We start from the raw sequence: 17,335 nt of genomic DNA on the forward strand, positions 1-17,335 counted from the left end.
AAAAAATTACTATAGCGATTTGATGTATATGAGAAAAAAATGTAATAGAGAAATGTGATCACGAAAAATGACGTAATTTTTCGGCGAAAAATGGCTGCCCAAACGGGGCATGATCAACAGGAGATTGGACATTACTAGTTACTTAGTAAACAATAATAATATTTTTCAACTACTAAATGGTAAAAACTTGGATAACGTTGAACCAGATGATATATTCTTAGTAACCTGATATTTGCAAGGACTAGATCCTCCTCCACATGAATTTCCTACAGTGCACGAATCCGTAAGGAAAAAAGAAAGCATGATGATCATAAAACTACAATTCTTAATTCTATTTACTGTTACTAAAATCAATGCACATATAACTGACGTATGTATTGAACATAAATTATTTGGCTAAAATACTTAAACGAAGTTACTAAAGTTCACTGCTCAATGTCTCAAGGTAGTCCACTTTTCTTGAGATGTGAGGTTTTACGAGTATCACTTGGTGCTTTGCGTCTTTGTCAATCACTACATAAATCACGCTTCCTCCCCTCAAACGAAACCACCAAAAAAAAAATCTATGAAACAAAAAAAGAAAAGAAAAGAACCTAATAAATTTATTGAATGAAAGAGAGAGATGAAAAAAAAAAACAAAAAAGAACCCCTTTGATTTTCAAAATCTTGCCGGCTCATATATGCAAGACAAAAAAAAAATTATTATTATTATTATTATACCTTTTGGTGATTTGGTTACACAACAACTGTATCACTATATTAAAGTCCCCACACGGCTGCATCACAGGGCCGCCAGGCACAGAAGGAGATGTATTTTATATGAAGGTATAGGTTACGTATGACAAACAAATATGATTGAGTTCTATCAAGTACTTTATTTGAATCAAATAGTTTTTGAATCTCTTGAAAGGAACTATTTGTTTTTGGTTAAATCGCGTAGACTTGAAAAGTTTTTTAACCAACGGGGGTTGGGCCAAGTGGTAAGCAGTTTGGTTCCGCTTAAACAAGTCTCAAATTCGAAACCTGGCGTACGCAACTATCCTTGTTGGAAAACTCGCTCACCACGGCCAGGTGTGCGATCCGAGACGACCAACGGATTAGTCAGGGCAAAACCCTGGATACCGTGGCAGGCAACAAAAAAAAAGAAAAGAAAAGTTTTGCAGATATTAACTATCATAATATTAAATCTGCAAATGTTTTCGGGAAAATTTTAAGAAACCAAAAGATTCAAACGTCTAGTGATTACCCAACAAATAATGAAACAAACAGAAGCCAACAGCTCAGCTGGAAAGGCTAGAAACACTAATCAATATAGAACTGATACGATTAATGTGAGAATAAAGATGGACATCACACTTTGATTTGAATTTACTCTAATGTAAAGGAAATCTCAATTGTTTATTCAATCACCAGCATTGCTTACGACTTCTGCGTGCTTCATCTTCCGGTATTCCATTCCCTGGTGTAGTCGTTTCCTGGTGTAGTCGTTTTCTGAGGATGTTCAGCTTAGAGTTACGGACAATCAAACCATTCGTGAACATGTTCAATCAAAGATCGATTCAAACTCAATCAACATCGAGTTCGGACTGATTAAGTCAAATTGAAGTTCAAACTTGAGTTAGAGAAACTAGATTATTAACTCATGAGCCGCTCAAATATATATATATATATATATATATATATATTATTTTAATAGTAAAATTATATATATCTCTAATATTTTATTATTTGTTAAGAAAAAATTACTATTTTATTTATTTTAAAAAAATAATTATTTTTTATTTTTAAAGCTCGATTAAGATCTGCTCATTTGCAACCCTAGTTCGGTCTGTACCTTGCTAAGGAATGACAATTTGTAGGGAAAAAAATTCATCTCTTCTCTATGCCAAAAATTGGTACGCAATGATGGAAGCTAATTCAACTTTTATATCTTTTTTTAATTTATTATTAATTTATTATTTTTTAGTTCTAATGATATTCCAAACCTTATAATGATGACAAAGAAAAAAATAAGATAGACTTAAAAGCCGAACTAAAGACCTTGCAATCTCCTAATCTTTTTATATCAATGCCTTCCTACTTCGAAGCAAATTTGGTTCTTCATATGTTTGGCCCAAAGATAGAGTTGATCATTTTAGCCATCGTAATCGTGCATGCCCTTGCGGAGTTTTGGGGAAGGATACCAATTTTTCATCCGTAAACTTTGGGTTATAGATATATTTTATCCTTAAACTTTTTGACCAATTTCATTCTCAAATAGGAAATTAATTAATTATTTCCAAAATTTAGGCCAGGGACACATTTCTCCCTCAAATTATGTGTTTTGACTATGTTGTTGATTCTATTTTTTATTCATTGCAATTGACTTGGATGCAATTGTTTGAGGATGAAATATGTTCACGGCCTAAATTTTGAAGATGAAACTGGGATTTTTTCATTAATTTTCCATTTGAGGATGAAATTGACAAAAATTTCATAGTTTAGATACCAAATGCGTTATGCAGTTATGCCAAAAAGTTTGAGAACAAAATATGCTTAGGTCCGAAGTTTGAAAATGACAACCGCGTTTTCTCAAAGTTTTGGCATCACGCCACATGTTGATTTTTCAATAGTACCTTGGATGTGCTATTAGATAGGCTAATAATGGAAAAAAGATTTACTATTGTGGAAAGGGAAAATCGCTAATTTAATCCCTAAATTTTTTTTTCTATCAATTTAGTCCCTATACATTATTTATAGCTAATTTAATCCCTAAACTTATGTTTCGATTCTAATCAAGGAGCTGAGCGGCGACGTCACTGCATAATTTCCATCAGCATCTCAATCGAGCAACCCATAAGGGGTATTTTAGGAACTTTCATCATGGAGCCTTAACCAAAATTAACCGAAATAAAAGTGTTGTGCGAAATACCCACCCAAAACCCAAAATGAAAACAAAAAAATTGCTTGGACAAAAATTTCTTGCTCAGCTTTCACAGAAGAGGGGTGGTGGCCTGCTTAGCCAACCAATGCAGCACCTTCAACCCATCCTCGAATGCAGCCGGATATCGAATCTAGTTAAGGCTCCAGTGGACTCAGGCCTGATCTTGTCATCCCACATGAGAGGGAAAGGGAAAAAGGGATTGGTCCACACTTCACACTCCAGTGATGGCGACTATGGTGAGAAGGTGTTTTGTGTTTTGGGGGGGGGGAGATGCATTTACTTATTTTTACCGTAAAAGAAAAGACGGTGGTGACGGTGATTTTGGCTATGGCGTTCCCGAGAAAAAGGCCCAGGAAACAGTAGAAGGCGGCAACTAGCAAACTGAAAACTGACATTCCACAATCTGCAGTAATAATAATTGCACAAACAGACAAACGAATGTGAGGATAATAAGGTGAAATTGATTATATATGCGTCCTCTTTCATGGACATTATTGCATTTGGATTAAAGGAGCAAATTGTTGTTGAGGAAGGAGGAATTGTTGCAGAGGTGTTTGTTTACATTTTGGAGTAATTGATTAACGGCAATGACTGTAACGGAAAGCAGAGCAAGAGTAGCTTTACCTATAAAGGGTGAAGAGGACACTGCCAGCCATGGCGTCTCATGGTTTTTGGACTGAAAAACAACAAGAAGAAGACTGGGCCTCACAGCAGTAGAGAGATGGCGGTGGCTCCCAACAATTACGATGTTTATGGAAAGAGGATGGCGGAGGAGGCTACTTCGAAGACGGCAGTGGCTTACAACAAGTACGATGTTTCTGGAAATAGGATTGCGGAGGCTCCTCCGGTGGTTGCCGCTACCTTTTTGGGTTGCTGGAGAGGTAACCCAGCAGCAGCTGGGTTACTGGAGGGGCGCCCAGCAACAGCTGTCACCAACCAGAAATTAGTCAACGCTCCAGAGGACCCCAAGATGGAAGTCAGCTGCACCGACTCCAATCATCCTCCCCCACCTCCAATGGGACCACAACCACACCCGCCGCCGCAGGAGCTTATGTCCCAACAGCAAGAGCAAGAACAACAGCAGCCGGAGATTTTTCTGCCGCCGAGGTCTTCCTGCTCTCTGCCGGCGGCAGCAGCTGTGTCTATGGCGGCCATGATTGAACAGGAGCTGGTGAACGCCGGGGGTTACGAGCCGTTTGTGTTGACCAGGTGTAAGTCCGAGCCCATGAGGACGGCAGCGGCTAAGCTTATGCCGGAGGCTTGTTTTTGGAAGAATAGGAAGCTTGGGTGGGTATTTCTCACAACACTTTTGTTTCAGTTAATTTTGGTTAAAGCTCCATGATGAAAGTTCCTAAAATACCCCTTATGGGTTGCTCGATTGGGAAGCTGATGGAAATTATGCGGTGGCGCCGCCGCTCAGCTCCTTGATTGGAACCGAAACATAAGTTTAGGGATGAAATTAGCTATAAATAATGTATAGGGACTAAATCGACAAAAAAAAAGTTTAGGGACTAAATTGACGATTTTCCCTTGTGGAAAAGATAAAATTGCTGAGGAAAATTTGTTAAATTGGTCCCTAATATTTTCACATAAATCTTTTTTAGTTCCTAATATTTAAAATCAGCCAGAATAGTTCCTAACATATAAATTATGAGCCAGTTTGATCCTAATACCCGTATTTGTTTTTTTTTCCGGCTAAAAATAGCACACCGGCATAATTTCAAGAGCAAAATCGAAAACATTCGTTAATCCCAAATTTCCCAAGCTCGGATCTGACTGAAATTTCGGGATAAATCCGCAAATACAGGCACGGCCAAAGGCCTAGGAAACTGAAATTTTGATAAGTTTTTCAATTTGGACCAGTATTTTTAGAAATTTTTTGTCAAAAAAAAAATGTACTACATAAACATGTTTGGGTTGAAGATACATCAATCCGTGTCATAAAGGAGTGGCTTTGTAGCTACCTGGGGAACTTTCTGAATGGTAGCCCAAATAAGGTCAAAGTACACAGGAAACTGCTCTATAGCAAACAAGGTAACGGGCAAGCAAGTCACTGCATAAATGGGTCTCTATTTTTTTTTTTCATTTTTTAAGAGCTAGGGAATTATTTCCAGAAAGCAAATGCGAGCTCTTATCTTTTTTATTTTGTATTTTTTGAGAGGTAGGGAATTATTTGCAGAAAGCTTCTAATTTTTTGTTTTAAAAAATGTTGCAAATATTTAAAATTTTGCAAATAGCTCGCATTTGTTAAATTTGACCTAGAAAAATTGTATTTAACTTTTTTGTTAGATTTCGCATTTATAAGTATGACTTTTAGAAAATTAATTTAAAAAATGTTAGGAAAAAAATTTAAAATGATATCTACGAGCTCCATAAAAAATATAAAAGTAAATGTAAATATTGTTTGTTTTGTAGAAGTTGCCTTTACTAAAATGGTGTCGGTAGTAAAATGTTATTTTAAAATCTGTACGAAAATCTTATTTTTCGGAGAAAGGTTAGAGAAATTTTGTTTAAAAATCTGTAATGTTTAGAGGAATAATATTTTTTTTTATTTTAGAACCTGCACGTGGCTAAAGTCATCAAATATGAGCTAAAACAAAATCAGATTAACAATAATCTTTTTAATATAATTTACTATACATGCATAATTCTTTTATAATAACAAAAATTGGTAATTGTACGGTTGAAAATACGTTATTTAATTATAATACATTTAAATGGTGGAAAAAGTACACATGATAGTTCTTTCTATCTCATACATCAATGTTCTTTCTATTTTATAGATCAATGTAAAAATAGAATGAAATTGTTAACATGTAAGGTGTTGAGTATTTGTTGTGAATAAAATATTAAGTGTTTTTCCTTTTGTATCAAATAAATGTTTTTGATCAAATTATAATTTTCCTTTGTTATTAATGAATCGTATTTATTTGTTGACACCGATGAATATTAGTTATAAGAATATAATAGTTAATAGTCATTAATATATGTTACAATGTCAACCGTAATTTTAGAAATTGCATAACACAATGTTATTTAAAAAAAATTATATAAGTTATTTTTATGAATTGCATGTTATTTGTTTGTTAGTTGGAAAGGAAAAGGAAAAAAATGAAAGCAAAGAAAGGTTAAGGAAGACGGGCGTGACACTTGCTGTAGAGAGACCACTGATCCGATCCTTGGATGGGAAGCTTGAATATAAATCCGAGGACTTCGCATGATGGATCCGAGGGCGGATCTTCTGACCTCGGATACACTCCTACAGAAGTACAGACGAGGGATCGGATCTGTCTTAGCTCTCACGAATCCGACTTCGGATTGCTTCCATTAAATTTCCTAATTTTTCTCTTCTTTCGTTTTTCCTTCATTTTTCTCCTAATTTCTTGTGCACTTTATCCTCGGGACTATCTTCCCATTGATTTCAGCTCGTGCATGAACTTCGTATGGAATGGCCCCCACAATCTCAAAAAAAATAATGCATTTATCCACCCATTTAATCAACTAAAAAAAATGGGCAAAATTGAACATTTTGGCCATTTACTTGATATTGTGGACAATATTGTTTACAAATTTTAAAAGAATTTTCCCAAAAAAATGGACAAAACTCCCTGTCAACAACCTCAATTTCAAGAAAATTAACCTTATGACAATATTTCCAAATACAAAACCAACATTTTCAAGCTATAGACAACTAAAATGTAAAACAGTTTCAAGCCATAGACAACATTTTCAAGCCATTTTGAAGCATAATTTTTCTTATTTAATCAAATATACTTTGGAAAATGTAAAAATCCTAATAGCATAATAATTCATTCCAAGCCAAATAAGAATTAAACTTTTCTAAAATACACATAGCATTTTATCCAAAGGAAGAATTAGACACTTAAAATTGGAACATTTTGGGTATTTAATTGGAAGATTTGGAATGAAATATTGGAAAACGTTTTCGAAAAATTTTGACAGAGTTTCCCCATAAAAATGGATGAAATTCCCTGCCAACATCCTCAAATTCAGAAAAATAACTCCTCTGTACAGTATCTCCAAATATAATTCCAACATTTTGAAGCCATAAACAACTAAAATCATGCATTTCAAGACACATTGTCGTCATTGTAGAGGAAGGTAAAACAACCTAAACTTCCAATTAAAAAGGTGGTGATGCAATTTGAAACCCTTAATCATCACAATCATCCAATTTGTGTCCAAAATGAGACAACAAAGATACCAAACATGCTTAAGTAGCACAAGATGATTCAACTAAAAGAAAAATAAAATGTACAAAGTTTGTCTTAACAAAAGAAAAGAAAAATAAAGAAATAAAAGATCCAATCCGCTAAAGAGCATCATGGCTGCTGGGAACGAGGGTCTACTCCCTCCTCGGCTCCATGAGGACCCTGTGAGATACCAATATGGCCCTCCTCCTGATGAGTTGTAGGAGTAGGGGACCGGCGGATATGGAAATGATCCTCGATCGCACGAAGACGGCGATCGTGTCGGTCGAGCCGCTCGGTCATCATCCGCTCCGTTTGGTCAATGCGCTCGATAACTCGCGTCTCCATACAACAAATGGCATTTAGGAGCTCTTGCCACTTGGAGCATGGTTGAGGAGGTGGTCGCGAAATCGGAGGAGAAAGAGTCTGTTGTGCCTCCGTCCCTTGAGTTTCCGCTTGTGGTTCAGTGCGAGGAGGAGGCTGAGTGGAAGTCGATGCTTCTCCTGTGTCCCGGACCAAAGCAGCTCCAAAATCCGTAGAAATACCCAAGGATTTGAGTATCGTAGCATTCACCTCCTCGGCCGACCTAGTTACAACCGCTCTCTCGGTTGCAAGAGGAACCTTGAGCTTCTCAAAAACAAGTGATAGCAGTCGAGGAAATCCGAAACAAGTGTCGCCGGGCCTCATGCGAGCTGTGGTCCGCATATAACTGATGATAATGCTGGGTAGAGGAATTCCGGTCAACTGCCTACCCACTCCATGTATCATCTTATCCAGAAAATAGAGATCGCTATTTCGGATCTCCCGTTTGCCACTCTTTTTCGGCACCACATTAAAAGCAAAAAGATAGAAGATCAGGTGGTACCGATGTTCGAAGGAGTCGGCATAAACCGTGAGTTTTTTCGAATTTCCTCGCTCACGATACTGGCCCTTTAGACGTTCCACAGCCTCTCCGACTTGCCAAGGATCTCTAGCTTTGAACTCCTTGGTCAATTTGACGTCATCGCCTTCGTCTTTGAGTTCGACGAAGCATCTCAGTGCATCTCGATTGAGAGCCACTCTCTTGCCTCTAACCCGTGAGACAATGAGGTTGCCACTGTGGCTCTCCTTGTTTTCTACATTAGCATAGAACTCTCGGACTAGGTTGGGGTAGTAGTGCTTGGGCAACTGAAGGATGTTCTCCCATCCAAGTCTCTTGAATGCTGTAGAAATGTGATAGTGCGCGTCCACCTCCGGTGCCAAGTGTTTCTCAATGATGATCTCCTTGTCCAGTCCGGCTTCATACCACTCTTGGTTTTCGAGCGATGTGAATCGTGTGGTATCGTAGTCTGGCGGTGGCTCGTCACGGCTAGTAGATGCGGTCTTCCGGCGAGAACGAGGTGGCGACTCAGGCGAGGAAGATTCTTGCTCAGGTGACTCCTCGTGCATAGAGGGTGTGTGTTCCTCACTTGAGGAAGGAGTAGGAGTACGAATGCGAGCCCTCCTTGTGCGAGCCATAATACCTATACCAAAAAGCTTCGAACGTTCATTAGAAAACGGATAAACTTGCTCACACTTGTTAAATAAGAATTTTAGAAAATTTCGGCAGAGTTTCCCCTTGTAAAAGGGCTAAACTCCCTGCCAACATGTGCCAAAAAAACACAACCAAAAATCCTAGATAGACTACTGAAGCTCATGGTTAACAGAATACATCAAGTAAAACACAAACAAATTGAATTACGGTTGTCATATAATAATACTATACCTCGCAGTTCTAAGTTACACCATATAATGGATGCATTTTTATATGCTGAGATAGTTTTATGTTCAACTTGATAAAATTTTACAGGCAGAAATTTTTATCTGGTTTTGAAATGCCTAAATTGAGAGCAGAAAAATTTTCGAATGATAACACATTTTTTAAGGGATATATATTCCAAGTCTAGATTTGGCATATATAACAATACTATTCTACCATTCTATGGTACTCCTAATGAATAATGTCTGAATTGAATACAAAGAGTTAGGAGATCCTTGAACCGGTCAATAAACCAGGATTGCAATTAAATGAGTGTTTCCAAGGCCCTTTCCCTCCCCCCGTTTTACTTCTTCTGAAATCTTCAATATTTGGTACTAGAATCAATCTTTGTTAAGAAGGTAAACTTTTGGACAAAAGGCAGATAGACAACAAGCCAAAGGCCCAGAAAGGCATATGAGACTCAGAATCTCAAATCCTAATCCCAAAAGGCATGCGTGGAGTCTTTTGATCAAAATCATAACTATACAGTTGAAGAGCAACGGCTCCAAGATTTTGCGTGGAGTCAAGGCGACCAAAATTTTGAGCTAGAAAACATGAAGTACCTATCTGAAATAAAATCTTAGAAAGCTCAATTGCATATTTTCAAGTAAAATCGTCATCAAACAAATCAATCTTTTCAATCTTAACCATCATTTGCAGAATGTATATGCCAATATAATCATAATTCATTCATTCACAATCCATAATTGTTTCATAATATAATCATAATTCATTCATTCACAATTCATACTTCGGACATAATATAATCATAATTCATTCATTCAGCATCAAATTCATTCGTTCAGATCAAATTCATTCATTCAATGAAAAGAACATTCACAAGTCTAAATAAATAAATTGCTCATGCCCAAAAATTGAGAAAAACTCTTAAAAATATCACCAAATTCATAGTTTTGAAAAAAATAAGCATGAAAATAGCTGTAACAATCTCTTTAAGCACAATGTGGCACAATTATATCAAGAAATCCCAGCAAACATGCATTTATCATAATATTCCCAAAAACTATAAAAATTGCAGAATAAGAAATTATAAAATGTGATAGAAATGAGCAAATTGTTACCTCAAATGTGTAGATTGATAATGGAGGATGAAAATGGTGTAAAATTTTACACAGAAACAAGCCAAAATACCCCCCAATTTGAGGATATCAGCTGCGGCCTCAAATGAGGTTTTGAAGATCAAAACCCTTGTTTGATGTTGTTTGTTGGTAAAATAGATTGGGGTTACTGATCAGAAGAGGTTTTTGGAGGTTTTTATGATGGAAGATTGGATAATTGATGGTTAAAATGGAAGATTGGAAGAAAAAGGTAGGGTTTCGATGAGAAGAGGGAAGAAAATTTTTAAAAATAGCAGAAACGAAGCCTCGTTTCTGCTATATCCGCGAACCGATCCGCGCTCGGATCGGTTCAGTAAGGTCTCGGATCCGACAGGGCTCGGATCAGTTTCATCAGAAACACAGACGAGCCCTCGGATCTATCTGGGTTGAACTGGATCCGAGCTCGGATCTTTCATCCGTGGTCGGATCTTTCTGGGCACCTTGTGATCCGAGCTCGGATCCGTGATTCTCTGCAATAATTGCAGAAACTGCAATTTTTTGGAACTTTTTTTCCCTTTTTCCGGCTACTTCCAATTCGGAAATTGGACAAACATGGATCAATTCTAAAGACTAACGCACATGTAATATACCACAAACACAATGTTCCAACCTCTCAAAACACAACAAACACATTTACATTGGAAATCGAGGGGTGAGGAACTTTGGTCATTTATTCACTTTTACACTAAAAGGGAATTTTAGTGCATTAAATACATATCAAAGGCCTCCACATGCTTTTATAACCATGATATCACCAAAATTCACTTGAAATGCACAGTGCATGTATATGCAATGGAATTTCTAGGAGCACTTAAAACACAATTTGGTAAGAAAAACTGCCTTTTGACACGTGTTCTTGAACGAACATTCAAGATCGAAGTTCCGACATCTAACTGATTTCATGTGTATAAAATAGAGGTGTAGGGCTGTATAATGCATAAGAATACTCATCTAACTGAAAATATTTTTGGTAGTGTTTAAAAGAGTACTCATATAAAATGAGAACTAAAATAACTCGTTCGCGTTGGAACACTCATATTCCTGAAAATTTAGAATATATAAAAAAATGTCACAAACAAACGTATGTAATCCATAAGTAAGGTTATTTATACAATAACAATACAAGTAGCGTGCAGTCAATGGTGCCCAAGTTTCCCGTGAGTACCACATGTTGTTGGTTTGGGTATTCTTTGGCTTTGACGTGGTTGGTTTGGCACTATTGTATGAACCTGAGTAATATTCGATAACAGTGTAGCATCTTGATTTTCAGTGCTTGTGCCTTCACCTCCTTCACATTGCTCAGAAACATGGCGATGTGAGTCCCTATCGGTTGTAAACTCTGTGTACATCACAGGGGACCTGTGAGATTGGCCAATCGATACACCTCTGCCATGCATGCCTTCGGTCTGAGGTGTGACAAAAGTAGATGCGCCAACTTAGTCTTCCGTAGCCATAGAACCTCCATGGAAGCTAGTCTGTATGGTTGGTTCTGGTGATCGGAGTCTACGACGTCGCCCACCGCCATGCTGACTTCCCTGGGTATTTCTAGGAGCTCGCTGGACACGACATGTATCAGGGTATAATGGAATCTCATGTGGTACGTGTGGAGGGCGGAATGCAAGTCGGCGTGACTCTCCTACATGATGCAAAGACGTGGATGCAAGCTCGGATAACTATTGAAAGTATCCGCTGTGTTGTTCATCACTAACTATAAGAGAGTCCTGTGCCATGAAATACATTCGAGACATGGCATCGCTCTGCAAAAACAAATATAAGAATTAGAATGAGATACTAGGGTAAAAATTAGTTTTAACAGTGAATACGCTCAAAGTGATTATTAAAAGTGAGTTGGAAACAAACTGTACAAGATATTGTGCCCTAGCGCTATCACCCTGAAAGCCCTCTGGGAAAGCGGGAAATCGACTCGGATTTGAGATATAAATCACTGTCCGCTCCCGATACCACTGAACATACTCATCCGATGGATATGTAGTATCTGCAATTACAGTGCCGTCTTGTACATGCACATGTCGATCAGTCCAAATATCAAGATATTGTCTATGCGTGGTGCTCCAGTCTTGATTCACCCTACCACGGCGATCTATAGAATGTAGAGCTGCTTGATTAGCCGTTAACCTCATAGCAGGCAGGGACTGATATAATCCAAACTGCCGCATAACCCGATGCGGGAGGTGCGGCTCAACTACATCCCAGCAGATAAGATACGTTATGGACCTCCAAATGTCCCGACCTGCAGTACAATACGCAGGAAGAGAAGCGAGAACGTCCTCCGAATATGGCTGCCATATGAACTGAAAAAATATAAAAATGAAAGAATGATTTCGACAAGAAAAATAGAACTTCGTTATAAACAACGAAGGGAGCAAACTACACCAAATATCCGAGCTCGTATCGAACCTGAAAGGGTGCGGATCCATCACGACTCGGATCCACACCTTCGGAAGCACAGACGAACCCTCGGATTTATTTGAAATTTTTTGGATCCGAGCTCGAATCAATGGATACGCGCTCGGATCCGTCTGTGCACTGACAATCCGAGCTCGGATCTGTAGTTCTCTGCAATAATTGCAGAAACTGCAAGTTTCTAACCATTTTTCGCACTCTTGCTAAACAATTCGAAAACACGCGGGAGACAAACGTTTTAGGCCATCTAACCTCCCACGCACATGTAATATACCAAAAGTATAATATCAAATCTCGTAAAACACATCAAACACTGCTACATTGCAAATCGAATGGTGAGGTCCCAAACACGTTTTTCCCTTTTTTACACAAAAAAAGGCACTTTTGGCCATAACATGCACATCAAAGTCTAAACAACTATCATTACTGGACGTTAACTCCCTGCCAACAAACATCTTCTTCCACCTATGTAATGCAGTATGACAAACTTATGATTTGAATTATCCAGATATTGGCAGAAAAGACTAATGGCACGATTTTGGCAAAGGCCTATTGTCCGGACATATGTACAATACCTCTTCAGGACGCAGTCCTGTCAGCTGATCTCGGAATGCGGGCACAACATGCCTAACAACTCTGTGTACGTCCAAGTCATTATTCCACCTATATTTAATAAAGCAGGAAACCAAGCTTAGGCAAATTGAAGTTGGTTGGATTATCAAATGCCATTAAAAAAATCTAAATGGGTGCGAAACGCGCACCTAGCTGCATATGGACCAGGGTAATGCTCCAACGGCGCGATTCTGTCCGGCGTATGGTTGGTATATGTTCCCAAATCCAGAGCTGTTAGAAAATTAGAATCAATGTTAGAATTGCAAAATGATAAAATGAAAAAAATCGAAGATTGATGTTCCTATTGAGTGTAATGTACCTGTAGCAAAACTAAGGGACCGGCAATAACCGATTTGGCAGGATGCGTGGCATCACAAAGTGACCGATAGAGAGTCGCCAAACACGCACTACCCCAACTATATTGCCCAACAGTTTCCAAGTCCCGCAGTAATGGAAGATACAACAAAGGGACTTTGTTTCCGGACTTATCCGACAATAAATGTCCACCTAATATCAGTAGGATGTAGATGCGCGCACGCTGCCTACATTCGGCATCTGAAGCATCGGCTGGCAACTCTGTATCCAAAGCTCTTGTTAAACATCCCAATTTTAGCCTCTGTCCATCAAAGTATCCAACTGCAGGAGAAAATCTAAGGAGCTCCTCACAGATGGCTCCCCACTCCTGAATGCTGCGGTATGTGTCTACCCCTATAACCGGTGGACCATCGATGTGCAAACCCCACAACACCTCTACATCCTGTAATGTCACGGTAGCTTCTTCCACCGGTAAATGGAATGTATGCGTCTCGGGCCGCCATCTCTCTACTAAACTTGTGATCAAAGAATGATCAACCATCTGATATCCACTCTCTAGCACCCCCTCAAATCCAGCCAAGACAATATAACGACAAACCGGATCAGGAATAGGCGTATGCTCCCAAAAAGCTCTGTCACACCGTCTGACATCTAACTGATTGCCCTGAATATGTCCGTGAAAAATGGAATGTGCCCGGTGTGCAGTTCCCGCCGATATAATGTCGTGCACGTATGGTCTTGGATGTAGGCCTGCAGGGATAGGGGTGTCGGTCATAATCCCAGACAAATATCTGCAACGATTAAATTGGAAGAACAATGAATAAGTAAAACCCAAAAAAGTATGTTGTATCCACTTTTGACAAATCAAAAAAGGTCACGGCAAATTTTTAGCAAGTTTTGACCATATATCCGCTAAACATCGCCTAAAACTCCTTACCTCCGTATTTATATTTTTTTTAATAACATTTGTTATCCCTCTATGTATTCATAGCGTGCAGCAATGTATTTGTATTTATATTTTACCAATTAATATAAAAATTTGACAGAATCTCCCCTATAAAGCGGCCATAACTCCCTGCCAATCTATATACAAAAATGACATATCCTGTACATGCAAGAGTGCTTACATATATAACACATCTTCCAAGCATTCCTTTAACATATAAGTTACAAATCAATGGATAGGGGATTTAGCGACCAATGAATAAAACTGTTGGGCTGCACGTGTAAACTAGTTATTTCAATACATATCAAAGTACAAAATGAAGCATGCATTTGACTAATGAACAATGAAAGTCAGTAATGTAATTATTTAAAATAAATCCAGAAAATTACACAAATGAACTAGCTCCTTTACCCCCCGACAAAAAAAAATTCCTCACTGACGGCTAGGTGAAAATTTCTAGGGAGTCGATCAAATCAAGACCTATAATTCAAACAATTTCTCCTATTGTGACCCGCCTGATGACAATTTTGACATCTTCTTGGTTCGTCTGCATCCCTTTCATCCATCTCATTCTGAATTCTTCTACCTCGAACTCGCCCTGCCCGACGTGAAACAAATTTGCTCCTGTCTGCTTGCAGGTCCCACCCAACATGTTGCCAAGTATCTTGATGCGGCAGTGGGTTAAACTTCCCTGAATACTGGACGACCCACCTTGTTTTGGTAAACTGTTGGTCCACAAGCAATCCCGGATTGTCACCTCTAATCCTGCACACCGCCAAAACATGTGAACAAAGACGCCTGTATATCTGCCACTTTGTACAAGAGTATGTCTTATCAAAAAACCTGATGGTTTGCGTATTGCCTCCTTTACCATCGACACGCCGCCCTGTGATGACCTTGTATACGCCCGATGGGCCATCGAACTCAACGACTCTATGGCCGCCTGCCTTCCGTTCAGCATTCTTAAAACGCCGCCATATGTTTGGGGGAAAAGGATTGCGACAATATGAAGCTTCTTCCCTTCTCCTCTTAAATAACTCAACTGTCCGATGAAATGTCATATCAATGCATGCATGAATTGGCAAATGACGCACCCCCCGCAAGACATTATTATAGCTTTCGGATATGTTGGTAGTTAGAATACCCCAACGACGGCCATCGTCGTGTGTTAGGCACCACTTTTCTGGACTAATGGCTGACAGATAATTCCAAGCATCCGGAAACATGCTTCGCAGTTCTCTCCTGAACATTCGTCACTTGCGTAATTGTCTTGCCCTTTCCATTGCCCAACACAACTTGCGAAGGTGTAAACCTTTGAAATGTGTCATCAAATTGCTCCTAACATGTCGCAAGCAAAATCGATGGTATGCTAAAGGTTCCTCCCAATAGTCAAAGTGTGTCATAGTATAGATGATACCATTTTGGCGATCAGAAATGACACAAAAAGGATGTCGATCAAGCGCCATATTATATCTTAATTATTCCATGAACCACGACCAACTGGAAATCGTCTTCTCATCCACTATGGCATAAGCAATTGGTAGAATGTGGTTGTTCGCATCTTGAGTGACTGCAACAAGGAGTTTGCCCTTGTATTCGCCACGCAAATGAGTGCCATCAACGCATATAACCGGCCTGCACATGTGAAATGCTTCAATAGCCGGTCCAAACGCCCAAAATACATACTTAAAGGTCTTAACTCGATCCGAACTATCCGAATGATGTGACCACTCCACCACGGTGCCTGGATTGGATTGTACCAGGGCATCAAGATACTGTGGTAGTTCGGAAAAATTGGCCTCCCAAGATCCAAACACAAGCTCAATTGCTTTACGTCTGGCATACCAGGCTTTTTTGTAAGACACATCAACCTTCAAGTTTTCTTTAACGGAACTTAGTATGTTCTTGACCTTTAATCCAGGGTCATCTTCAACCCTACGGAGGATGTGCCTTGAAATAACGGAAGCTGTCAGGCTTGTATTGTTATTTCTAATCATGTCGTCCAAGCAGTTATGGTCATTGACCCATTTTGTAATTTGCCACATTTCATGAGTCTTTTTCTTTACGGCTCTAACACACCAGTCGCATAGTGGATACGATGGCGCGGTTGAAGTGGAAGGAGTTCTTTCAATTGATGATTTGCATTTAGCAAACCACGTGTTACTCTTGCTCTCAATAACTCTGAACTCCCTATTGTGGTTGATGGACCACATCCTAACTGCTCGGCTGAGCTGCTGCTTACTCTCAAATCTCATATGGAGACGTATATTATTATTCTCCTCAGTGAATGTTACGATACGCTCCAATCCATCCTCCTCTTCTATATCATCATCATCATCTATACTCCCAAGATCGGAGAAAAATGCCATTCCTCTTGGCACATATGCAGAGCTGCCAGCTGTGCTATTGCGTCTGTCCTCTTGGAACATATCGAGGTTTACTCTTAAACCCCCACCTTCATGCTCTTCATCCGAATCACTACCAGACACATCTTGCGACTCCGACTCTTCAACCTCTTCCGCATCAACTTCCCGGTCATCGTCTTCCGGATCATCTTCTTCGGAGGCACGGAGTCTATCATGTATACTAGCATATACATCATCTTCAGGGAACTGCGCCAACCCTGACCACGGTTAGAATCGATCCCATGTGGAGAAATATGGCCTGATGGCCCTGGATCTTCAAAACTTGGAATCGAATCCAGTCCATGAAAATATTCCTAGGCACCCATGGATCCTGATGTGAGTCTTGGTTCTAATGAATACATAGAGCGATCATCATGCATATAGTGACATGCCGATGAAGTCTCTGGAACGACTGAACTAGAACCAAAGTTAAACTTTGTTGGATCCATGAATGCATGTACAAGCGACATCATTGGACCAACATTACCTATTGGTCCAGTGAATACGCTGTTAACTACAGGCATTTGGACGATTTCTTCCTTCTCGATATAAATCTCCGCCATGTATGAAACTCTTTCGATCCAAAGATCGTACATTACATCAA

The sequence above is a fragment of the Coffea arabica genome, chromosome 8c, assembly GCF_036785885.1.
Source record: "Coffea arabica cultivar ET-39 chromosome 8c, Coffea Arabica ET-39 HiFi, whole genome shotgun sequence".
NCBI lineage: Eukaryota > Viridiplantae > Streptophyta > Magnoliopsida > Gentianales > Rubiaceae > Coffea > Coffea arabica.